Raw genomic sequence first — 27,201 nt, forward strand, 5'->3', positions numbered from 1 at the left:
TCAGGCAGACAAAGGTCAAACACTCTCCATTACACAGCAATGGTCACGCTGTGGAGAGCAAAGTTCCTAGGTGTGCATATAATAGATGACCTACCCTGGATCCACAACATCTCTTCATTAATCAAGGTGGTGCAGCAGCACCAATACCACCTAAGGATGTTCAGGAGTGCAAGGCTACCGGTCACATGATGACAACATTTTACAGGAGCACAATTGAGATTGTGTCCTGTCTGGCTGCATCATTGTGAGGTACGGTAGCTGCAAAGCATCAAACATAATCAATACAGAGTAAAAGAAAAGAGGCCGAGAAGATCACTGGGGTCTCCCTTTCATCTTTTGATGATGTTTCCCAGGAGTGTTGCTTAAATAGTGCTCAAAGAATTATTGAGGATGCTTTTCTTCCATCACATAATACCCATGACCATCAAGGAGGAACAGAAGAATTAAAATCTGACTGTCTGGCTGGGAAACAACTTCTTCCTGCAGACTGTGAGATTGATGAGCATCTGTAACTGAGTAAATAATTCCAAAATATTTATCTATATTTATTTTAAATGAGATCTGAATGTATATATGTGATTTAATATGTATGTGTGCACGCCGAAATCTGGAAAACTGCTATTTTATCCTGTTGCACATGTATAGTTCGAGGATAATGAACTTGAACATAATTGGGGAGATGATAAAAACTCTGTTGCATTACTCACCATTTTGGGACATTTAACTGATGAACATCAGCTGTGTCCCCACTTCTGGGGCATCTAGCTGTTGCTCTGGATGATATCCTGGTTCCTCAATAAAAAGGATTCACTTCCCTTTGTTCCTGGCTGGGATATCCAGATCCCTGTCTGTGAAACAAGATGCTTCCATTTCCTCTCCGCTGATTAGAATTATTAGTTGCTGCTAATGGGAACAGAAAAGGTGACAAATGATTAGATATTTACCTAATGTGCATCCATACCAGTTTTGATTATTGGTATCTGAATGGAACCTTTTATCAAATAAGTACATGTGTTGATAATTACGTCCACCCATGTCAGGTGACAACAATTCCAAGGAGCTGGACTTCAAGATCCAGGGAGGTGATGAGGGGGCTTGGTGTGGGATGCGAAGCTCATATTCCTGTATACATCAGCAGTGCTGAATTGGAGATGGTAGAAAACTTTGTTCTTTGGAGTAAATATTGCCAACAACCTGCCCTGGTCCAACCACACTGACGGAACAAGCAGCAAAGTGCATGAATGACTCTACTCGCTCAGATACATTAGGAAATTCAGCACGTAGAAAACTTTGTTCTTTGGAGTAAATATTGCCAAAAACCTGCCCTGGTCCAACCACACTGATGGAACAAGCAGCAAAGTGCATGAATGACTCTACTCGCTCAGATACATTAGGAAATTCAGCACATGCCCAAGGTATCTTATTATTTACAGAGCTGGAACATAGCTCAGGCCATTACATCAACATACTTCTGCTCCATCAACTCTATCCATACCTCTGGCTGAGTCAGAAAAGGTGTCAATACATTACAAGACCCATCCCACCCTGATCACACTCTCTTCTACTCCATTCCATTAAGCTGAAGAAGCCTAGCTGGAAAACTTCCAGGACAGTTTTCTTCCAGCTATTATCAAAATCTTAAATGGACCCCACATTAGTAAAAGATGATGCTTCTGCACAGTTTTAACTTTACTATTCTCTATATCCTGCCCACTGTCTTTGTCACACTATAACCCCTGTACATTTTGCCTGACTACAATTGTAATGCAGAGGGTCACTTCAATGGTTGGTCAAGAAGGGCCCCACTGTTCATAGATAATGAGTCTCGGGTCACTCAAAGTCAGACCTGCCCATGAACTAATTCCCCTTCCAATTGGTCATGCCCTCATCTGATGTCACATGACGCAATACCTGGATCAGCCTCTAGCCACAGGAGTATAAAAAGCTGGACATGTCTGAATTGATCCATGGGCAGAACTGGAAGACCAATGGTGAAGCGAGGTGGTTTAGTTGTGATGCACACCTTTGAAGACATCATGATTTACTTGGTTTAAAAGTACATTTGAATCTCTAGCTAGATAGCTTCTTTAATCCATGCCTGTACATCAGGAGGTTACAGATATTTTTGTTATAATCCTTCATAGTTCTAGGTATTTGTAGTTTAATTACCTTGCATGCTAGAGAAATCCATTTGCAGGCAGGCATTCTGTCTCTGGTTTTATGTTTACCCTTGGCCATATGTAAAATTTGCATTTTGATATCAAGTCCTTGAACTCTGAATTTGGTGCCTCAGCCCACACCACCACATCCCTGCAGATGCAGGAATCTGGAGCAAAATACCGTCTGCTTGAGGAACTCAGCAGGTGGGGCTGCATCAGTGGGAGAAAAAGAATGGTCTTCAGGTCTGAGCCCTTCATTAAGACTGAATGCAGAAGGGGAATTGGTTAAATGAGGACTGGGTGGGAGAGGTTGGGCAGAGCTTCATGAACCAGGGAGGGGTAAAAAATGATGGACAGATGGGGAAGTGGAGGAAGACCAATGAATCATATAGGCTGAAGTTGGAAGCACCTGGAGTATTGCCATTGATTTTGGAATATAATTAGATCTTCAGATAAGATAGGCCCCCATTTTCAGTCTCATTTTCATGGTTTTATCATATCAGGTCTCCAGCAACAATCAAAATTTTTACAACACCCCAATCGCCAAGTAACAAATCTGTAAATAAAGCAAGCAAGTTTTTAAAAAATTGTTTAAGTGCCTTTGCTTCTGGCCAGGAAGATGGCAAACAGTGCTGGGTCCAATTCTTCAGATCATCTGCAACTGGAGTTAGTGACAGCGATTCCATTCTCAACATCAGGAACATCGAAGAAGTCACCTCGCTGCCCAAGTGTGCTTGGTGCAGGAACCACTGCTATGTGTCGGCCTTGGGGGCACTGGTTCCCAGGCAGGAGTGGGGACCTCTGGCTCTATAATTCTAAAATATTTGGGTGGGTTATGGTGGCGTCGGAAGAGGGGAGGTGCTACCAAGGTCATCTTATATGCTGAATCTATGTGAGCGGTTGTTTTTTTTAGTTGAATTTAAGATCTGATTTTTGTTTCTGACGTACAAGACTACCCCTGAGTTTTGAATACCTTTTGAGGGTTTCAAGGGTCAACTTGTACACCAAACTAGATGGTAATTTATTATCCATCTATCTTTTGTATTTCTTTCTCTTTTCAATTTAATTTCACCTGAACTTTTGTGTTTTTTCATACAGTGCCTGTACATCTACAGTGCCTGTACATCTACAGCAAGTAAGAATGTATATGACAATAAACTATCATTATCAGCTTATGTATTGTTACTTCAGTACGAGTTGACTTGCCAGGATTGTGCAAGAAATAAAGCATTTCACTTAATTGTTATGCATGTCAATAAACAACTCAACTTATCTCTAGTAAATCATTGCAAAGGAAATAGTTTGTACATATTATTCACTATTTAGTAAAACAATTTAAGATAGGTATAGGCATCCAAGCATAATGTTCCAAAGCAGAGTCAGTAGCAATGTCATCATCCTAGGCTCTAAAATTAAGGTTCCTTACTATTGCCTAATGCTACCATAGGAAGCTCCAGGATTTCACCCTGCCATGTTCCTATAGCCACTTTCAGGTGTCCAGAATAGCCCAGCGTAAAGCCATCTAAAATACCTGAATGCAGCTGTTGGGAGGCCTCCTGAAAGCAAAGAACCCTGACCTGAGGAGTACTTACCCAACCCTCCTTGGGTAGGTGTATTCTCCGCTTCCTAGCGCTTCCCCCAAGGCACCTGAAAGTGGACGGAACTATGACCACGGTTAACAGGAGCCGGCATTTGCTCCACAGCGCCTCTCCCCCTTTGGACCTTTCAGGTGCCAGAACAGCACCTTCAACACTGCCACCTGAATGTCGCTTTGCACACACCCCCAGCCAGCTCAGAGCTGCATTCTCCCAGCTATTCCACCAGAAAGCGGCTTATGTCTCACCCATGTATGTTCCAACATGTTGTTTAAAACTACTCTGAGCTGTACTCTCATTGGATTAACAACTCCTTATTACTACATCTGCTAAAACTTTCTTCCAGAAACAGGATGGCAGTGAGCAATGAATTAGCAAAGATTCAGCTGGAGGGATTCAGCAGGTCAGGTTACATCCATGGGCAGAAATAATCAATGCTTTGCTTCGGGACCCTTGATCGAGACTCTGTTCTTCCTTGGATTCCTCAGGAGCTCTAGTAGCCATGGTTCACATACTTAAAAAAAAATTGAGATGCTTGCTGTAGTATCATTCTTGCTATGGACATTTTCAAGTCCGCTCACACTCCTACATATCTTTGACTCAAAATTAGGTCTGATAATTAACTTCCTGGTCTGGACAGCATGACCATGTAAACATCTTTTTAATTCAAAGCCCAAGTTTCTTATGGACCCATGACAATTGATGTCCAATTGCTGTTTAATATGGCAAGTCATCACTTTTGAAATCGGAACAAGATATCCATCATTAATTAAATACCCATTTAAAAGCAATGACTGATAGGAATTCCCTAACCCAGAAAGTTGTGTAGGTTCAGTTATTGATTGCATTTTAAAAACCGATAGGGATAAGGAGATAAGACAGGGAAATGGTATTGAAGTAAAATATCACCCAAATCACAGCAGACCCAAAGTCAGCATCAGCTTGGCCTCCAAACCTCCCTTGTCGCACAATGCTGTTTATGAATTTGAATGGTTGGGGGTGGGGTGGGGTGGGGGGAAATGAAGCTAGCCATAAACTTTTACCATACTCAGTTGTTTATTATTTTATCTTTTTGTTACTTCTGAATTAGTCGCATTGCAAATCTGCACAATTCAATGAATGATAAATTAGATTTATAAAATATCCATAATAATTGGCTAGAAAAGCTAAGCAAAACCAGATGGTTATACAGTGTGGCAAAAATTTAGCAGATTGTTTATCAGCACCGTTGATCAGCAGATATCCATATGGCCAACATGGCAAAATTATGGATAAGTGAATTTCTTCAAGGTTGACTGCCTTTGAATAGGTTGACTATTGGAATGCATTAGAATGTCTATTACAATGTATTTTTACGTAGCTATTTACAGTACTTAAAAAAAATAGATTTTGATTATTTTGTTAATATAGTGGCTGAAGGGAATTGCGAGTGAATCAGTCACGGTTTTCAGTCACATGTTGCTTGCATTACATTGTGGCTGTTTCCTACTTGGGGTTTTTTGTCATGCTTGCACATCATTCTGCATCATAAAGAATTCAGGCATTACACATTAGTTCCATCGAGGGTATAAAGTCTGAGGAGGGAGGAGATCATTAATGAATATGGAAACCAATTCTATTAATTTCTTTTTTACTCTTTGTATTTTTCTCTACAATCACAACATTTGCAGACTATCCTGTTTAATCTTTATTAAATGATTGTGCAAAGAAAATATCCCTGCAATTTTAAATTTTATTTTAAAAAAATACAAATGTAAATGTTATTTACAGCTTGGAAGAAGCCAATTCATTGAACATAGTACAGGCCGTTCAATGTTGTGCCAACCCATATTCCTAAAAATGTCCTGAACCCTCCCTACCCTGTAACCCTCCACTTTTCTCCATTCATGTGCCTGTCTAAGAGTCTTTTAAATGCCAGAAATATTTCAGCCTCCACCATTATCCCTGGCAAGACATTCCAGGCATCCTCAATTCTCTGCACATTTAAAAAACTTACCACCTGATGTTACCCCTGAACTTCCCTCCCTTCACTTTGAACACATCTCTGGTGTTTGTTATTCCTACCCTAGTAAACAGGCACTGGCTGTCCACCCTATCTATGCCTCTCAATCTTGTAGAGCTCTATTAAATCTCCCCTCATCTTTCTACACTCCAAAGAAAACAGCCTTAGCTATGCTAACCTTGCCTCATAAGGCTTGTTTTCCAATCCAGATAACATCCTGGTAAATCTCTTCTGCACCCTCTCCATAGCTTCCACATCCTTCCTATAATGAGGTGACTAGAACTGAACACAATACTCCAAGTGTTGTCATACCAGAGATTTGTAGAGTTTCAACATGACCTCTTTAATCCTAAAATAAATTCCCCTATAAATGAAGCCCATCATCCCATAGGCCCTCTTAACTATCCTGTGTGGTAACTTGAGGGCTATATGGGTTTGAATCACACTCTTATTTAAGTAAATGGCCATTAACCCTGTATTCAGCCTTCCAAAATGTATTACCTCACACACATCTCGATTGAACTCCATCTGCCACTTATCTACCTATCTCTAGATCCTGTCTATACTGTCTTGTAAACTTCAGAAACTCAGCTCCATCCACAACTCTTACAACTTGCGTCATCCACAAACTTACTGACCCATCCTTCTGCTTCTTCATCCAAATATACACACTACTATTTCTTCCTACAAGAATTTTTTAAAATCCACACAGCCAAAATTCCACTGATCCAATGCCTTATGATTATCTGGATGAGTCTCCAATAGGAAACATTGTGAAAAACCTTTCTAAAATCCCTGTAGACCACATTTATCACCCTACCCTCAATTTCTTTTGTTACCTCCTCAAAATCTCAATTAGGCTCGTGATGCATGACCTTCCCTTCACAAAGCCATGCTGACTATTCTCAAGTAGACTGTACTTCTCCAAATGCTCAGATCCTATACTTAAGAATCCTTTCCAATAGTTTGCACACCACTGACACAAACTCACTGGACTATAAACTTTTTGGTTTCTTTTAAAAAGCAAGGGGACTACATTTGCCATTCTCCAATCCTTTGGCACCTCCCCTGCACCCAGAGGATTCAAAGATCATAACTACTGCCCCAGCTATCTCTTTTCTCATTTCTCACCTCAACCTGAAACATGTCCAGCCCCAGGCTCATCAATCTTAATGTTTGTTTGTTTTTTTTTTAAAAGAATATCCAACATTTTCTCTTCCTTAATCTCCAAACTGTCCAGCACACAGGCCTGTCCTATTACTATCTCACCCTGATCAAGGTCCTTTTCTCTTGTGAATACTGAAGAGAAGTATTCATTTAGAACCTCCCCAACCTCCTTTGCCTCCAGGCACACGTTTCCTCCTTTATCCTTCATTCTCGTCACCCTTCTGTTCTTCACATATGCATAGAACACCATAGAGTTCATCTTAATTCTACACTCCAAGGCCTTCTCATGTCCCCTTCAAGTTCTTCCAAGTCCTTTTTCAAGGACGTTTCTGACTACAGTCGAGATAGGTAAACTGGTTGACCGTTTTGAGTTTTGTGTGCCTGATGGAGATGTGGGGGGGCTGGTAGTCATGGTGGGAGCTGGCTGATGGAGGACCTCTGTTTTCTTCAGGCTGACTTCCAGGCCAAACATTTTGGCAGTTTCCGCAAAACAGGACATCAAGCGCTGAAGAGCTGGCTCTGAATGGGCAACTAAAGTGGCATCGTCTGCAAAGAGTAGTTCACGGACAAGTTTCTCTTGTGTCTTGGTGTGAGCTTGCAGGCGCCTCAGATTGAAGAGGCTGCCATCCGTGCGGTATCGAATGTAAACAGCGCCTTCATTGTTGAGGTCTTTCATGGCTTGGTTCAGCATCATGCTGGAGAAGATTGAAAAGAGGGTTGGTGCGAGAACACAGCCTTGCTTCACGCTATTGTTAATGGAGAAGGGTTCAGAGAGCTCATTGCTGTATCTGACCCGACCTTGTTGGTTTTCGTGCAGTTGGATACCATGTTGAGGAACTTTGGGGGGCATCCGATGCGCTCTAGTATTTGCCAAAGCCCTTTCCTCCTCACGGTGTCGAAGGCTTTGGTGAGGTCAACAAAGGTGATGTAGAATTTACCTATCTCAGCTGCACCATTTCATCAGATGCAAGGATCGACAACGAGATAGAGAACAGACTCGTCAAGGCAAATAGCGCCTTTGGAAGACTACACAAAAGAGTCTGGAAAAACAACCAACTGAAAAACCTCACAAAGATAAGCGTATACAGAGCCGTTGTCATACCCACACTCCTGTTCGGCTCTGAATCATGGGTCCACTACCGGCATCACCTACAGCTCCTAGAACGCTTCCACCAGCGTTGTCTCCGCTCCATCCTCAAAATTCATTGGAGCGACTTCATCCCTAACATCGAAGTACTCGAGATGGCAGAGGCCGACAGCATCGAGTCCACGCTGCTGAAGATCCAGCTGCGCTGGGTGGGTCACGTCTCCAGAATGGAGGACCATCGCCTTCCCAAGATCGTGTTATATGGCGAGCTCTCCACTGGCCACCATGACAGAGGTGCACCAAAGAAGAGGTACAAGGACTGCCTAAAGAAATCTCTTGGTGCCTGCCACATTGACCACCGCCAGTGGACTGATATCGCCTCAAACCGTGCATCTTGGCGCCTCACAGTTCGGCGGGCAGCAACCTCCTTTGAAGAAGACCGCAGAGCCCACCTCACTGACAAAAGGCAAAGGAGGAAAAACCCAACACCCAACCCCAACCAACCAATTTTCCCCTGCAACCACTGCAACCATGTCTGCCTGTCCCACATCGGACTTGTCAGCCACAATCGAGCCTGCAGCTGACGTGGACTTTTACCACCTCCATAAATCTTCGTCCGCGAAGCCAAGCCAAAGTGAAAGTGACTACAGTATATTTCTCATGAGCCCTTCAAATTTCCTGCTTCCTATATCTAATATATCTTCTTTCTGACTAGTTGCTGTTTTGTCAGCAACTGTTCCCTTTTCCTACTATCTTTTCCTTATCCCATGGGACAAACTTACCCTGAACCCAGCACAAGTGATCCCTAAACTTCCTCCACATTACTTCTGTGCTTTCACTCTTAAAACATCTGTTTCCAACTTATTCTCACAGTTCCTTCCTCATCCCTTCATAATTAGCCCTTCCTCAGTTAAACACTTTCGCAGTTTGACTGTTTTTATCCTTTTCCATAGCTCTGCTGAACCCAAGAGAGTTCTAGTCACTCTCACCAAAATGCTCCCCCACTGAGGCCTGTACCTGACTGGATTAATTACCCAAAACTAGATCCAGTATGGTCTCTCCTCTTGTTGGCTGGTCCACATGTGTCAGGAATCCTTCTTGACCACACCTGACAAATTCAGTCCCATGTGGTGATATGATTGTATGCACTGGCTGGCCCGCCCTCCTGCCTTAGTTTCTCCTTTAGTCCAGTCCATGTGACCCCAGGCCATAAAGATCGAGTCCCCTCTCCTTCCCTAACCTGGACCCGGGCTAGCAGTCTCTAGCTCAATAAAGCTTATCGGTCCCCTCAGTCTTCTGTCTACGTCATTATTGGGGCTACCGATAGCGCCTAACCATTTATTGAGCTAGAATTTTGGAACTCTCTGATTATGGAGAAATTGCTGCGCCCCGAACAGCTGGAAGTAGGCCCCCAAGTCCCAGGTGCATCAGTGCTCTTCGAGAAGTAGGTGAACTGTTTTAACAACTTCCTCGACGCCGCTGCAGAGGTAGTCAACTCGGACGAAAAGAAGCTCAAGATCCTTCAGGTATGAGTCGGCCAGAAGGCCTATCTGACCATCCAAGGCAGCGCAACCTACAACGAGGCGATGGCTGAGCTGCAGGCGCTGTATAAGCCAAAGGTAAACGTGGTTTACTCCCGTTACCTGCTGGCATCCTGGAAACAACAGCCTGGTGAGTCCACTGAAGAGTTTGTCCAGTCCCTGGTCACTCTGGGGAAAAAACTGTTTGGGGGATCCCACGGGCACAATATCGCTGACCCAGTGCATGGAAGAGCTGATCAGAGACACCTGCATGTCGGGGTGGAAGTCAGACTACATGCAGCAGAGACTCCTTGAGGAGGACCTGCTCCCGCTCAAAAAGGCTATTGACGTGATCAGAACTCTGGACTCGGCCCAGCGCCATGCGGTGTCAATCGCGGGCAGAAGTGGGCCAACTGTGTACGTTCCACCACGAGGGCCATTGGTCTGGGACTCAGTGTCGGATGTTAGCTGCCCGACTGTGGCTGCAATAATGCCATCTGCATCATCAAGGTACAACTTTTATTGGGGAGGCCAGGCACGTGAGGTGCCTCTGCCCCACGAAAGGAGCAACGTGCTCGGACTGTGGGAAGAAGAGCCATTACTAAAAGGTCTCCAGGTCCTGACCGCAGTCCACAAGCAGTGCGGCGTGTGTCCCTGAAGAGCTTCCGGCACTGACCGTGTGTGCAGTGAGGGAGCGCCATCTTACCAGCCACCACTCCCAACCTCAGCACTTCGGCCTACCTCTCCAGTGACATCACATCGGACCGCCACGACTCCACTTCCACTTTCGTCATTTGATGCTGCGTGGTCAACATAGAGGTCGCCATCTTTGGCGGGGCTCCCCACCAATGATGACGATGAAGAAGCGCCAGTCTTAGCTTCAGTGACACTGAATCAATCTAGTCCTCACCCGATCTTGAACTCAATGATGCAGATCGAAGTGAATGGGCGTAAAACAAACTGTACAGAAAGTTTTGTGCACCCTGATGTGGTCTAGGGACTCTCCTTCCTGGTCCGACCCATGACTGGGAAGGTTTCAATGGCAGCAAGGGAACAACAGATGAGTATCCGGGAATATTGTGTAGTGTAGCGTCGCCAACAGTGGGGGGGGGGGGGGGGGGAGAGTGTTAGAATGACTGTGTTGCTAATTATGCCCTGCCTCTGCTTGCCAATCCACCCCCCCCCCACTACCTCCTATCCTATTCCTTTTAAAATACAAACCCAGTGCTTGCATCTGCTAATCCTGCCCTTCCTCCTGCCAAGTCTCTGTAATGGCCACAACATCGTAGTTCCACATACTGATACATGATCCATTCATCCCTTTTATTCCTAATACTCCTAGTGTTGAAATAGATAAATTTCAAACCTTCTAACTGGCTACAATTATGTTTTGTCCCCTGCATGGCCTTCCTCACAGAGCCCCTGCCCCATCTTCCACCACTTCCTATTCCTTCCCTTTCTGGCATGTGGCACAGGCAGTGATCCTGAGAGCACCACCCTTGAAGTACAACTTTTTAAACTTCTTTCCTAACTCTCTACATTTCCTCCAGGAAATTTTCCATACTCCTACCTATGCCATTGGTTGCCACATGGACCACAACATCTGGTTGATCACCCTTCCCCTCCAGAATGCTGTGAACTCAATCAGGCACATCCCTGACCCTAGTACTTGGGAGGCAACATTCCATCTATGAGCCTCAATCTCATTGAAAAAACCTCCTATCTGCTCTCCTAACCAATTAATCCCCAATTACCATAGCTCTTCTCTTCTACCCCCTTCCCTTCTGAGCCAAGAGACCCATCTCTACACACAAGATATGACCACCACAGCTTGTCCTTCCCAACAGTATACTTGTTGTTAAGGGGAACAGCCACAGTGGCGCTCTGCACTCTCTGCCTATTCCCCTTCCCTCTCCTAACAATCTCCCAGTTACCTGTTTCCTGAGTTTTGGGGGTGACTGTCTCCCTGAAGCCTCTGCCTCTCAAATGATCTGGAGTTCAGCCAGCTCCCTAACTCAGTTGGATACACCTCTTGGAACAATTGTGCTGTCCCAGATTTCCAATATCCTGCAATTGGAGCATTCCACTGGCCTCACTGCTGTGTCCATTAACTCTTCTAAATTCAAAGATCTTACCAGAATCAAGCTCATCCTCTGCTCTCTGAAGTGTCATGAGCCAAAGCCTCTCCATCACACTTCTAAGCCACTCACACATTGGCCACTCCTCTTAAGCTACCTCTCTTTTTATTTGTCATTTCCCTTATCTTAATTACTACTCTCACCAATCACTGTTCTGTTTCCCCTTTAACTTGCTCTTCAATCACTTTTTAAAGGCACTCACCCACCTCACTTCAGCTCCTGACATTCCCAGCTCTCTTAAGTCCCATGCTCCTCCTCCACTTTCAGTAATGGTCCCAAGATGTCTGTAACCCAAGTCCTGCTCCATTTGGTTTTTTTTAAAGGCCTTCCAGCTGGGTCCTGACACTCTCTGTCATTTCCAGCCATTTAGACTGGTGCTGCCAAAGTAACCTACAATCCAGTATGTTTTTGGAAAGTGGGAGGAAACTGGAGCACTCAGAGAAGACCCATCAGATATGAGGGGTACATTAAAAACTTCTTTAGCCGCACAATTAAGATACCTATCAGATTTTTATCAAACAAGGGAAAAGCCAGATTGGACTAGATTAGAACTAGATAAAATGGGGAAAAGATACCTGAACACATATTATATAAATAGGATGAAAAATTGGTACAACGTAGGAGTTCTCCAGTATTACATCATCTACTCAATATTTGGAAAAAAGATTCATGTAGAAAGGAATAAAACAAATTACCAATTACCAAAACTAATATTGACGCAAAATAAGTTACTCCCTTTTACAATAGATAACCTTTCCTTTAGAGAATGGGAGAAAAAAAGGGATCAAAAGAATAGAAAATTGTTTTTCAGGAAATAGATTATTATCCTTTGAACAAATGAAAGATAAATATAATATAACTCAAGATACAGTGCTGGCATATTACCAATTGAGATCCTACTTGAAGGACAAATTAGGAAGCAGTCTGAGGTTACCAGAGGGAAGTAACTTTGAATATGTGATTACAGATACAATGTTAATCAAAAGATTTATAACAAATATGTATATTAAACTGCAAGAAAAGGAGAATGAGGAAACAAATGGTAAAACTAAACAAAAATGGGAACAAGATTTAAATATAAAGATAAAAAAGGAAACATGGGAGAAGTTATGTTCTGGAACGATGAGAAATACAATAAATACGAGGTTACGTATGATACAATATAACTGGATACACAGGCTATACATTACACCTCAAAAGTTAAATAAATGGGACCCAACAGTATCTGACAGATGTTTTTGATGTAAAAAAGAAATGGGAACAACAATTCATGCAATCTGGACATGTGAGAAAGTAGAAAAATTTTGGGAAGATCTAAACCAGATATTAAATAAAATTACAGAAAACAATATACCAAAAAATCCAGAGATCTTCCTCCTAAGTAACATAAAAAACAAAGAATTTGGAATTGATTTGGATGGTGCACAAAAAAGATTTGTTAAGATTTGTTAAGATAGCTCTAGCCGTAGCAAAAAAATGTATTATGTCAACCTGGAAATTGGAAGATAATTTGAAAATACAACAATGGTATATAGAAATGAATAAATGTATTCCATTAGAAAAAATAACATATAGTTTAAGAAATAATATTGAAATATTTGAACAAATATGGGAGCCTTACATGAAACACAATAGAGAAAACCTACTGGGGACATTCACTACCTAAATTAACGAAAGGAGAAGGAAATGAAAAGAATTGACTCAGTGGAATTTCTTGTTTATTTTTATTGAATGACAACATTGTTTGACTGGTTTAATGTATCTTAGATTTTGTACTTTAAATGGATGGGGGGGGAGGTAGGGAGGGTGGGATGGGAGGAGGGAGGGGGGGGTGGAGAAAATGACACTGTATATATTTGAAAAGGAAAATGTATGTATCATGGTCAATGTGGTTTATGGTGTGAAAAATAAAAAATTTTAAAAAAAAGTAGCACTAGATTCAACCCAGCTTGCTGGTGCTTTAATAGTATCATGCTAAGCATTATGTTAACCGTGCTGCCCTTGTGGAATAAATACGGTAGTATATTGAGTGTGTATGCTGCTTTAAGAACTATGTGAGATGTGTATTATGATTTTCAATGTTTGTATAAGAGCGTAACAAATAGGGGCAGGAGCATACCATTCAGGGACTTGAGTCTGCAGACATTTAACTGATCTTTTACTTCAACACCCTGTTCCTGTCCTATCTCCATAGTTTTTTTTAAAATCTGCAATCAATAACCGAACCTGCACAACTTTATGGGTTCTTTGGCTTGGCTTCGCGGACGAAGATTTATGGAGGGGGTAAAAAGTCCACGTCAGCTGCAGGCTCGTTTGTGGCTGACCAGTCCGATGCGGGACAGGCAGACACGATTGCAGCGGTTGCAAGGGAAAATTGGTTGGTTGGGGTTGGGTGTTGGGTTTTTCCTCCTTTGCCTTTTGTCAGTGAGGTGGGCTCTGCGGTCTTCTTCAAAGGAGGCTGCTGCCCGCCAAACTGTGAGGCGCCAAGATGCACGGTTTGAGGCGTTATCAGCCCACTGGCGGTGGTCAATGTGGCAGGCACCAAGAGATTTCTTTAGGCAGTCCTTGTACCTTTTCTTTGGTGCACCTCTGTCACGGTGGCCAGTGGAGAGCTCGCCATATAATACGATCTTGGGAAGGCGATGGTCCTCCATTCTGGAGACGTGACCCATCCAGCGCAGCTGGATCTTCAGCAGCGTGGACTCGATGCTGTCGACCTCTGCCATCTCGAGTACCTCGACGTTAGGGGTGTGAGCGCTCCAATGGATGTTGAGGATGGAGCGGAGACAACGCTGGTGGAAGCGTTCTAGGAGCCGTAGGTGGTGCCGGTAGAGGACCCATGATTCAGAGCCGAACAGGAGTGTGGGTATGACAACGGCTCTGTATACGCTTATCTTTGTGAGGTTTTTCAGTTGGTTGTTTTTCCAGACTCTTTTGTGTAGTCTTCCAAAGGCGCTATTTGCCTTGGCGAGTCTGTTGTCTATCTCATTGTCGATCTTTGCATCTGATGAAATGGTGCAGCCGAGATAGGTAAACTGGTTGACCGTTTTGAGTTTTGTGTGCCCGATGGAGATGTGGGGGGGCTGTTAGTCATGGTGGGGAGCTGGCTGATGGAGGACCTCAGTTTTCTTCAGGCTGACTTCCAGGCCAAACATTTTGGCAGTTTCCGCAAAGCAGGACGTCAAGCGCTGAAGAGCTGGCTCTGAATGGGCAACTAAAGCGGCATCATCTGCAAAGAGTAGTTCACGGACAAGTTTCTCTTGTGTCTTGGTGTGAGCTTGCAGGCGCCTCAGATTGAAGAGACTGCCATCCGTGCGGTACCGGATGTAAACAGCGTCTTCATTGTTGGGGTCTTTCATGGCTTGGTTCAGCATCATGCTGAAGAAGATTGAAAAGAGGGTTGGTGCGAGAACACAGCCTTGCTTCACGCCATTGTTAATGGAGAAGGGTTCAGAGAGCTCATTGCTGTATCTGACCCGACCTTGTTGGTTTTCGTGCAGTTGGATAATCATGTTGAGGAACTTTGGGGGACATCCGATGCGCTCTAGTATTTGCCAAAGCCCTTTCCTGCTCACGGTGTCGAAGGCTTTGGTGAGGTCAACAAAGGTGATGTAGAGTCCTTTGTTTTGTTCTCTGCACTTTTCTTGGAGCTGTCTGAGGGCAAAGACCATGTCAGTGGTTCCTCTGTTTGCGCGAAAGCCGCACTGTGATTCTGGGAGAATATTCTCGGCGACACTAGGTATTATTCTATTTAGTAGAATCCTAGCGAAGATTTTGCCTGCAATGGAGAGCAACGTGATTCCCCTGTAGTTTGAGGGACTCTAAACAGTCATTGCTGTTAAATGGATGTTGTTTACCTTCAATGAAGGATATATGGCTGGAGCTGTAACCTAACAATTTGCCTTATTAAACAGCAATATAGAAAGACTTACAAACATTATATCACTTACAAGTCTGAGATATTACTTTTGAAGTAGCAAGGCAATGATTGGTCAGCAAAGAGGTGGAGTTGGGTACGTTAAAGGGAATTTACAGTTCGCCTGTTGAAGGAGTAATCAATGATATATTATTAGGCTCCTTATTAATTGTAGTCATCATATAAGCATGCCTGCTGATTCTGTTTCAGCAGGTTGATTGTGGGCAAAATGTAAGACAACAATACCTTGAGTATTTTTCAGTGTTTGGCAGCTGCGCAGGAGGGAGTCTCCAGCTATCGGATTGTGATTGGAGATAGGTGAGCCTAATTATCTAGATTAGGTGATCATCTAGATTAGAGTTCCTACAACCATGGACAACAATTGGTTTGAGCCTTTTGGATTAAGGGACTGTGTGCTTCTAAGAACTGCAGTGTTGGGTTGTGACAAGTCCTGGAACAATGTGTGCACTAAAGTGTGCCCTGGCCCCACCTGAGGAACCCTCTGGTCCGCTGGTTTTGAGAGCTCACCCAGACCACCAGCTGTAATCAAATGAAGCGATCATGGAAAATCAGAAAAGTTTTGCCATTTTTCCTCTGGAAGGGAAAAGCAGAAGAAGTTGTTTAAGAAAGAAACGGATGGCAATACACCAGCATTGTTATGGATATAATCAAAGAGTCTTGATCTATTATTGAAGAAAATATCCAGGACATCAAAAGAATTATGAGGTGCAGTGTTGCCCCAGTATGTACATATTCTCCCAGAGGAAGTGTGTGTATATCCATTTATCTTGAGGCAGCAAATACAGAGAATGCCAAAGGCACATTAGGGATGAAAGTAGCCATAGTGAGATCTCCATTGAGGCCAATGCCACATGGAAAGGGAAAGTAATCAAGTATAGATTCATTAAACCTGAAATGCATCTGAGAGAGAAGTTCTGGATTGACCGTTCAAGTCTGGGATTGAGTAGAGACAATGAGTTTTGTTTATTTTTCTGAATTATTTAATGGATAGTTTTTGAAGAATATGGGAATTATGGGTTATGAACAGCCACAGCCAAACCAGCCATTGAATAGCAGCCCAGGCTTAAATGCCAAATGGCCAACTCCTATTCCTAATTCTTATGTTCACAAGCAATTTGAATGTCAATTCCCTGATTGGTTTTGACAATACAAGACATTTGGTCACTACAGTAGGGAACAATGATTTATGTTGCCAGAATTCATCAGGAAGATGAGAAATTTGATTTGGATTATTGTTCCCAAGGCCATTTCAATCAATTCTGATGGTTCTGGTAAGGAGAAAGAGACTGCACATGTGAGGGAAAGAGCAAGATTTCTATTGGACTTGGTTGTTCATAGAGAATAGCTTGAATCAGCTTCAGGTTTAGCTGGATGACTTCAGGGAGGGTTGCGTTCCTATATGGAGGCAACTTAAGGAATCTGAATGTACTGCTGTCAACACATAATCTCAAGGTCCACAAGGAGGTTCAGAATGATGATGGTATGTTTGTGCACTAGTAACCAAGCAGGACGTTTCCTGCTTTGCGGAAACTGCCAAAGTGTTTGGCCTGGAAGTCAGCCTGAAGAAAACTGAGGTCCTCCATCAGCCAGCTCCCCACCATGACTACCAGCCCCCCCACATCTCCATCGGGCACACAAAACTCAAAATGGTCAACCAGTTTACCTATCTCGGCTGCACCATATCATCAGATGCAAGGATCGACAATGAGATAGACAACAGACTCGCCAAGGCAAATAGTGCCTTTGGAAGACTACACAAAAGAGTCTAGAAAAACAACCAACTGAAAAACCTCACAAAGATAAGCTTATACAGAGCCGTTGTCATACCCACACTCCTGTTCGGCTCTGAATCATGGGTCCTCTACCGGCATCACCTACGGCTCCTAGAACGCTTCCACCAGCGTTGTCTCCGCTCCATCCTCAACATCCATTGGAGCGCTTTCATCCCTAACGTCGAAGTACTCGAGATGGCAGAGGTCGACAGCATCGAGTCCACGCTGCTGAAGATCCAGCTGCGCTGGGTGGGTCACGTCTCCAGAATGGAGGACCATCGCCTTCCCAAGATCGTGTTATATGGCGAGCTCTCCACTGGCCACCGTGACAGAGGTGCACCAAAGAAAAGGTACAAGGACTGCCTAAAGAAATCTCTTGGTGCCTGCCACATTGACCACCGCCAGTGGGCTGATATCGCCTCAAACCGTGCATCTTGGCGCCTCACAGTTTGGCGGGCAGCAACCTGCTTTGAAGAAGACCACAGAGCCCACCTCACTGACAAAAGGCAAAGGAGGAAAAACCCAACACCCAACCCCAACCAACCATTTTTCCCCTGCAGCTGCTGCAACCGTGTCTGCCTGTCCCGCATCGGACTTGTCAGCCACAAACGAGCCTGCAGCTGACGTGGACTTTTACCCCCTCCATAAATCTTCGTCCGCGAAGCCAAGCCAAAGAGTAACCAAGCAGACAGAGAAGAGTAGTGGAGATGACTTACTGGCATCGAAGGGGTCATTGAGCAAAGTAATGATCAGTGCTGAATGGAGGGTTGTAATGAGACATAAGAGTATACATATAGGAAAGAATAAGCAAAACAATGAGAAAGTTATATTAAAGTTTGCTATCACTGGAGTTGGGATACTGGAGAATATTTTGTAAATGTAGATGCAATTAATGTAGCACTTCATGGGTTGAATGATGTGAGTGGTCTTTGAGGATTGCAACCAATATTTAGAAATGTATGTAATTCAGTAGATTCACAATTAAAGAAAGTAGCCAGATTTACTTCAATAGAGCATGTGAAGCTTGTTATATGTGAGCACTATTGGAGAAGTCATTTGGGTTTATCAATATCAGGGAAATACGCAGTAGGATTGTAACATTTATTTTGTATTATGGGAACATAAGGATTAGGAGCAAGAGCTGGACCATTGAGAGTGCCCCGTCATTAATCAAGTTCATAGCTGATCTTCTACCTCAACTCCACTTCCCTGCACTATATTGAATTGTTATCAAAAAGCAGAGGGTCGAGTAGTGGGAGACAACCAGTGATTAATATTTCAGGATGGAATCTTTCATCAAGACTGGAAGCAAATGAACTGTTCATAGTCACTTGTGACAATACACAGTAAAAAGCTTTGCTCTGCATGCTATCCAGGCAAATAAAATCTTACTTAATACAGAAGGTAGTGTGTTATTAGAAAAAGTGCAAGATGTGATGATTATGAGATGATAGTGTAGTGAAGTACGACTCACTGAGCTATGAAAGAAAGTCAATAGAGCTGAGTTCAAAACTGATTTATTTGGGCCTTTAACCTGCATCTTTATACACTTCTGGGAAGTAAGGAAAAACAGCTGTGAAGTCATGTAACCTCGACATATTAAAGAGGAGGAGGTGATTGCTGTCTTAAATCAAATAACCATATAACCATATATAAAAATTACAGCACGGAAACAGGCCAATTTGGCCCTTCTAGTCCGCACTGATCCAAGTACCCTCCTCTAGTCCCATTTACCAGCACTCTGCCCATATCCCTCCATCCCCCTCCCATCTCTTTCTTATCTAACTCTTTCTTAAATGACAAAATTGACCCTGCCTCCACCACCTTTCCTGGAAGCCCATTCCACATAGTAACCACTCTCTGAGTAAAGAAGTTCCCCTCATGTTACTCCTAAACCTTTGCCTATCAACTCTCAACCCATGACTTCTTATATCCATCTCTCCTACTCTCAATGGGAAAAGCCTTTCCACATCAACTATCCCTCTCATTATCTTAAACACCTCTATTAAATCCCCTCTCAGCCTTCTACGTTCCAAGGTATAAAGATCTAGTTTGCTCAATCTTTCCTTGTATTCCAGATGCTGAAACCCAGGCAACATTTTTATAAATCTTCTCTGCATTCTCTCTATCTTGTTAATTTCCTTCCTATAAATCAGTGACCAGAATTGCACACAGTACTCTAAATTTGGCCTCACTAATGCCTTGTACAATTTCATCATTACTTCCCAACTCCTATATTCTATGCACTGATTTATATAGGCAAGCATACTAAAGGCCTTCTTCACTACCCTATCAACATGTGGTCCTACCTTCAGGGAACAATGCACCATTACTCCTAGATCTTTCTGCTCCACTGCATTCTTCAATGCCCTCCCATTTACCACATACGTCTTGCTTTGATTATTCTTTCAAAAATGAAGCACCTCACACTTATCAGCATTAAACTCTATCTGCCATCTTTTTGTCCACTCCTCTAAGCAGTTTAAATCCCTCTGCAATCTTTGAAAACCCTCTTCATCATCCACAATTCCCCCTATTTTAGTATCATCTGCATATTTACTAATCCAATTTACCGCCCCATCCTCCAGATCATTAATATATATATGACAAACAACAATTGTCCCAATCCCAAACCCTGAGGTACACCGTTTGTCACCGGCCTCCATCCTGACAAGGGTGGTTAAATTCTCAGGGCCTGACAAGATATTCCCTCTGATCTTGAGGGAGGCTAGTGTAAAAACTTCAGGGGCTCTTGAAGAAATATTTATATTGCCTTAGTCACAGGTGCAGTGCCAGAGGATTGGAGGGTGGTTCATGTTGTTCTGTTGTTTAAAAAGGCACTAAAAGTAACCCAGGAAATTATGGACAGTGAGCCTGATGTCAGTAATAGATAAATTATTCAAAGGTGTCTGAAGAAATTGGATATACAAGTATTTGGATAGCCAAGGACTGACAACAGACTTTGTGGTAGATGTAAAGCTCGGAAGTCTGCAGACCATTGTTTAAAGTAAAAACATAATGATGGAGAAACTCAACTGGTCAAAGAGTGTACTTAGTATTCATGGTGCAGTAGTAAACTGGATTTGACATTTGCTATACGGGAGAAGCCAGAGAGTGGTAGTGGATTATTGCTTCTCTTACTGGAGGCCTGTTACTAGTGATGTGCCCCAGGGATCTGTGTTGGGACCATAGTTGTTTGTTGTCTATATCAATGATCTGGATGATAATGTGGTAAATTGGATCAGCAAGTTTGCAGATGAAACAAAAATTGGAGGAATTGTGGACAGTGAGGAATGCCTTTAAAGTTTGTAAAGAGATCTGGACCAGCTGTAAAAATGGGCTGAAAAATGACAGATGGAATTTAGTGTGAGGCTGCATTTTGGAAGGACAAACCAAGAAAGAACATACATGGTAAATGGTAGGGCACTGAGGAGTACAGTAGAACAGAGAGATCTGGGAATACAGATAAATAATTCCCTGAAAGTGGCATCACAGTTAGATAGGATTGCAAAGGGGGCTTTTAGCATATTGGTCTTCCTAAATCAAAATATTGAGTAGAGGAGTGGAATGATATGCACATTGTGTATGACATTGATGAGGCTAAATTTGGAGTATTATGTGAAGTTCTGGTCACCTAACTACATGAAATATAGCAAATACATTGAAAGAGTGCAGAGAAGATTCACTAGGATGTTGCCAGGACTTCAGGGACTGAGTTAAAGGGAAAAGTTAATCAGGTTAGGGCTTTATTCCTTGGACCATAGAAGAATGAGGGAACATTTGATAGAGGTATTCAAAATTAAGAGAGATATAGATAGAGTAAATGAAAGTATGCTTTTCCACTTAGGGTAGGAGAGATACAAACCATAGGAAATGGGTTAAGACTGAAAGGAAAAATGTTTAGGGGGAACATTAGAGAGAATAACTTCATATGGAGAGATATGGACTGGTGCAGGTCAGTAGAACTAGGCAGAATAATAGTTTGGCACAGATTAGAAGGGCTGAAGGGCCTATTTTCTTTGCTGTAATGTCCTATGCTTCAAAGAACTGTCCTTGAATCTGGAGATTCATATTTTAAAGCTCATGTCTCCTCTGTGCGACAAAAGTGGAGAAAAGGGAATGTGATTGTGGTGGGATAGGTCCTATAATATGTTAGCAGCTTTCCTGAGGCAGCAGGAGGCATAGATGGAGTGTATTAAAGTGTATTAAAGGGAAACAGCTCTGCAGTTTCTTGCAAACTTGGACAGAGCAGTTCCCATATCAAACTTCCTATTGTGCATCTATAAAAATATTCTTTGATTGCCATAATATGCAGACCTACTATTTTAAATTAACTCATTGAGGATCCACAACATTCTAAGCTATATAACACAAAGAATTATTTTCATTTCAGCCCTAATTGACATGGCCTTTATTCTAAGATTCTGTCCCCTGTCCTAGTCACCTCTACCAGGGATGTACCTTCCCTGCATCGCCCCTGTCAAGCCATGTAGAGCTTCTTAGTGAGATAATTCTCATTCTTATAAAATCTAGAGAACACAAGTCTCATTGCCGCAATTTCTCCCTGTACAATAAACACACTGTCCCTGGAACCAAAGTTCCCCTCTCCCTCTCTGGGAGCATCAGGAATTAAATATGAGCAGCTTTCTTCTTACCTAAATTTATAGTAGTTAATCAGGTGCAATTATGTTTGTAAATTAGTTACCTGATTAATTTTATACTGCATATAAATTCATTGAATCATTTCATAAATGTAGATTATGTTACTGCGGTTGTGGGTTTGTTCTTTTTTTAAAGGGAAAGCAAAAAAGCATTTTGGGCATTTTCATAACTTTTAAGAACTATGTCTATTATATAAAATTACTGTATTAGTGAGGTGCTATTTGCGATTCAGTAAATGATATTTGGTTGGAAGCTCTTTCCTACCCTGTTACATAGCACTAAAGAATACTGTTGAGCACTATCGGTAGCCCGACAATTACACAGACAGAAGACTGAGGGGAACGATAGGCTTTATCGAGCAAGAGACTGCTGGCCCGGGTCTAGGTTAGGAAAATGAGCAGGAAGGAGAGGGGACTCGACCTTTATGGCCAGGGGTCAAAAGGGAAGGATCAAGGGAGGAGCTAAGGTAGGGAGATCCCAGAGGGTGGGCCAGCCAGTACCAACAGTCATATCACCACAAATACCCTACAGATGCTATGGGAAAGCAAGGCAAAGTTTCAGCAGGAAGCCCATCACAGAATAGTGGCATCTTGTGTAATATGATAAACATTCAGCTGGCATCACAATCAAGGACACTGATGCCTTCATTTTCTTTAAGTTCTTCCAAACTGCTTACGTGGACTATCAGCCAGTTCAGGTACACTATCAAAAACGCTCTTTTGTAAGTCCAGCAGTACATTATGATGAACTCTTCATAGTTTATTGACAGTTGCTCCAAGTCTTCAATGTCATATCAATGTTACACTGTCGCTGCCTGCTTCAAACTAGGGTTATTCACCCACACATGATCTATGGTTCTGTTTTAGCACTAAACAAAATGACAATGAATCTATGACTTTAGAGCAGCACTGAGTAAACAGGCCATCAGTGCTTTCAGATTCCTGAGCTGCTCTGGATACTTCTTGCAGCAGTCAATAAAGATGTCATGGTTCATTATACTGAATTATGCTTTTTTGTAATCGAGCCACAATTAAATGAAGATCTTCAGCAGAAGCAACACTGCTAACATGGAGGTGGCAAGGAAAGAGACAGTATTTGCCTGCAGCTATGCTCTTCAGTAGAAGGAGCACATTTTTCAGCACTTCAACGGGACGATCTCTGCTTCCTTATATTAATGTCCTATGGCTGTCTCATTGCTCCCACCTGCTCAAATTAATTGCAGCTTCCCAAAACCAGCATTAACATATATGACAACTGACATTGTAAGGTCACCAGTCACTCCAAAGATAGTCTCTTGAATACAAAAGATTATGTTATGTTTGTAAGGTAAAACATCATGAGATGGGAATGTGTAGGGAGTTACCCTGTACAGGGCAGTAACAAGAAGGGGAGGTGTCCTTGTACTCCTGTTAGGTAAAACATCATGAGATGGGACCGGAGAAGGAGTCACCCAGTACTAAGGAGTAACAGAATGCATCCTTGTACTTACAAGATAAGAGAGACATTGATGGATTGAGAGGCAGGAAGCTAGCAGGGAAAGGATAGCAACAGTTTAAGAGAGACATTGATGGATTGAGAGGCAGGAAGCTAGCAGGGAAAGGATAGCAACAGTTTTAGTCATTGGACAAGTAATGATATGATGATGTTCTAAGCATGTATCCAAGGGTATAAAAAATCACCATTTTGCTGATAACGGCAGAATGCATTCTCCGACTAACTTGGTTGGTCGCAAGTGTTACAATCCGGTAATAAAGAACAAAGAACCCTGATTTCGACTCAGCCTGGTGTTTGTCTCACTCATTCATGAACAAAGCAGACCTAACATGTTCCAGATAATAATTTCACCTATTAATAATCAGGGAAAGTTCTTTGTTTCTGCTACTAGTCTCTTGCATAACCTCCAAATCCAGTGCTGCAGAACAACAAAATTTCAAAAGCAAGAAAAGTCATATAGAGTAAAATCCCTGGTACCCTGCACCTATGGGGATTGGCAGATGTTGGATGAGAATTTTACGGTTGCTTGAGACTGCGTGCTGCGTGATCGGCAAACTAATGGTGAGACACACCAATTTTAAACTTCTATATTTTTTACCTATTTATTTTCCAAGATTTTTTTTTGTCGATTGATTGAGGCTGCCAGTTGCTTTAATTTCGGATAACAAGGGTTTTACTGTATTTAGAAAAGACAGAATGTCTTGCAATGTCGAATAAAGTGAATTGCTTGGAAAGATATGTCATTAAACAAATATAAACATTAATAAGAAACCAAAGTTACAAATGGTGTGTGTAAGTGACTGTGTGAGAGGAGAGTAAATCCAAAAAGAAGTTGGCAAGTGTGGAAAGCATGTGAAGTCAGACGCTAAAAGATCAGGAAACTAATAGGAGTCAGCACTTTGGCTAAAGAGCATCCTTCCAGATTATCCAGTTAGGAGCCTGCAGGCTTTTTGTTCATACTTTGATGAAGGGCTTAGGCCCAAAAATTAGTTACCCTTTACTTCCTATCCATGCTGCTTGACCTGCCGAGTTATGCCAGCACTTTTCAGTATTTGCATTACAATTACAGCATCTGCAGACTTTCCTGTTTAACATTTTTTTCTCATTAGCAGGTCGGAGAACAGGGTCCCCTACCTTGGAATCAAACCATTTGTCTCCCCACCATTAGGACTGCACACCCTTTCCAGAATTCAGCAACAAGTTAGTTCAGATCATTTGAACAATTATTAGACTGCATGCCAAATACTGGAAGACAGATTATATTGCAGGCAGAAAATAAAACCCAATATCTAAAAAAAAATTGGTTGACAGCAATTGATCAATTGGAATGAAAAAGTAGATGCTGTATTCATCACAATTGAAAGCAAGACTTGAAACATCCATGATAATTTAATAAAAAGAAAAATTGTTTTACTTTTGAGATACAGCTGACTGCTGTTTATGAAAAGGTCATTGCAGTAATGAGCTGGAGAGCGGCGTCATGCAAGAGGACTGAGTATACTATAGCACAGCTCCAGCAACTTTAGTTCGATCCTCACCACAAGCAATGTCTGAGTGAAGTCTGCGTGTTCCTGTGTGATCATGCAAATTTTCTCTCGATACTCTGCTTTCCTCCTGCATCCCCAAAGTGCACTGCTTGGTAAGATATTTGGCTAGAGTAAATTTGACATACAGCACGGTAACAGGGCATTTCATCCCACGACTCCATGTGTCAATTTATACCCAATTTACCTACACCCTTGGTACATTTTGAATGGTGGGAGGAAACTGGATCTCCCAGGGAAAGCCCACACAGACATGTACAAACTCCTGACAGAGCATAGGATTTGAACCTCGGTCCCAGTCACTGGCACTCTAAAGGCATGGCGTTAACTGCTACGTTAACCAAGCTGCCCTTGTTATATGTCCAAAGGAAATATAAAACTAAACACAAAGTTTCAAGATTAGAAACATATTTGTTTTGTGCTTTCGATGCCATTGCCACCACCCTCCATCTGGCTCTCATCCACCTGGAAAATAAGGACTTGTGGGGGTGTGAGCAGTGGAAGAAACACAGCCACCATGTTGAGAGTCATTAACGATAGTTTTTATTCAAATTCAGCACGCCCCTTTAAGGGCAGCATGAGCTCAGTCACCTGGTGCATTGTGACATCATAATCGCTGCCCAGGGTGGGCGCTGGAAGGGATGCTGGAGTCAGAGAGAAACCTCTGATGATGCCATTTCCCCATGACTGCCCCGCCACGTGGCAATACAAGTGGGGCCAGTTCGCCTTGAGGATGTGCTCCGCCACACAAGCCCCCACCCCCCCAGAACCGGCTACGCATCCTGTCGCTTTGGCGACCGGCCCCGGTGCTTGGGCGCAACCATCTGCAACGGCTGTGATAAGTCCAGATGGGCCGCCTTCAGGCGGTACACTATAAAAAGTTCCTCTCTCCCCCAACATCCAGGGTGAAGGTTCCACCGGAACTTTGTATAGCCCCTTCTACGGTCACTGTAGCAGTGCACCTTGTGGTCCCCTCTGCACGAAAATGAACTGGGCCAAGTCAATCTCTTTGGGAAGGTGAAATGGCCGGGTGTGGGGGAGCTAGGGAAACCAATCACCTGCGTAGGTCTGCCAGCAGGTTTTTTTCAGTGGCCATGGTCTAGGCCAAAAATCTCACCCGGCGGGGAAAGCGGTGCGCCATAGACCATCTCCGCTGCTGAAGCCTGCAGGTCCTCCTTGGGTGCCATCCTAACCCGAGGAGGACCCAGGTTGGTTTGTCCGCGCAGTCTGGCCATAAGTTATGCCTTCAGGTGCCTGTGGAACCTCTCCACCAACCCGTTGGACTGCGGGTGGTATGCTGTGGCATGGTGGAGCTTAACCCTCAGGAGCTTTGCCACCTGAGTCCATAGGACAGATGTGAACTGCGCCCCTCTGTCACTAGTGATGTGCGCCAGGACTCCGAAATGGGCAACCCATTGGCTGACCGGAGTCGTAGCGCACGTCTCCACGAAGGCCTCCTTAATCAGGACAGCCTCTGGCCCGATCCACCACCGTGAGGAGATAACGAGCCTCCTTGTACATCCACATCAACGTGGATGTGTTGGAATCTGCGAACCACTGGGTCAAAGTTCTGGATGGGGGCTCATGTGTGTTGCTGGACCTTGGAGGTCTGGCACCTGGTACAGTTCCTAGCCAGTTCTGACACCTCCTTCTTCAGCCTGTGCCACACAACCCATTCCGCGATCATCCGCATGGTTGTCTTTACTGCAGGGTGAGCTAAGTCATGGATCAGACTGAAGACGTTCGCCCTCCAGTGCGGCGGGACTACCAGGCGTGGCATGCCTGTTGAGACATCGAAGAGCAATGTGTCCGGGCTTTTGGGCACCTGGACATCCTTGAGTTTGAGGCCCGAGATGGCGGACGGCAAGGCCTGCATCTCCACATCGTTCCTTTGAGCCTGAGCCAGTTGCTCGTAATCCAGGCCAGGTGCGAGAGTGTTGATGGCTGGACGGGAGAGTGAATCCACCACTACATTGTCCTTGCCGGCCCTGTGTTGATGTCGGTCATGAGCTCAAACATGTAGGAGAGGTGGTACTGCTGTCTGGCGGACCAGGGATCCTTGGCCATCGCCAGTGCTTGAGTGAGGGGCTTGTGATCTGTGAAGGCTATGAATGGCCTGCCCAC

General features: G+C 43.4%; 1 long non-coding RNA gene across 1 annotated transcript in view; it reads left to right on the top strand.

Annotated features, from left to right (window-relative positions):
- Window positions 1–254: 254 nt before the first annotated feature.
- The window catches only part of LOC138756332 (uncharacterized), a 48,296-nt gene continuing 21,349 nt past the window's right edge, over window positions 255–27,201 (top strand). Inside the window, exon 1 of the long non-coding RNA XR_011352995.1 lies at window positions 255–516. This is a non-coding gene — a long non-coding RNA (uncharacterized lncRNA). The remainder of the gene's footprint in view (window positions 517–27,201) is intronic.

Source organism: Narcine bancroftii, chromosome 3 (assembly GCF_036971445.1).
Source record: "Narcine bancroftii isolate sNarBan1 chromosome 3, sNarBan1.hap1, whole genome shotgun sequence".
NCBI lineage: Eukaryota > Metazoa > Chordata > Chondrichthyes > Torpediniformes > Narcinidae > Narcine > Narcine bancroftii.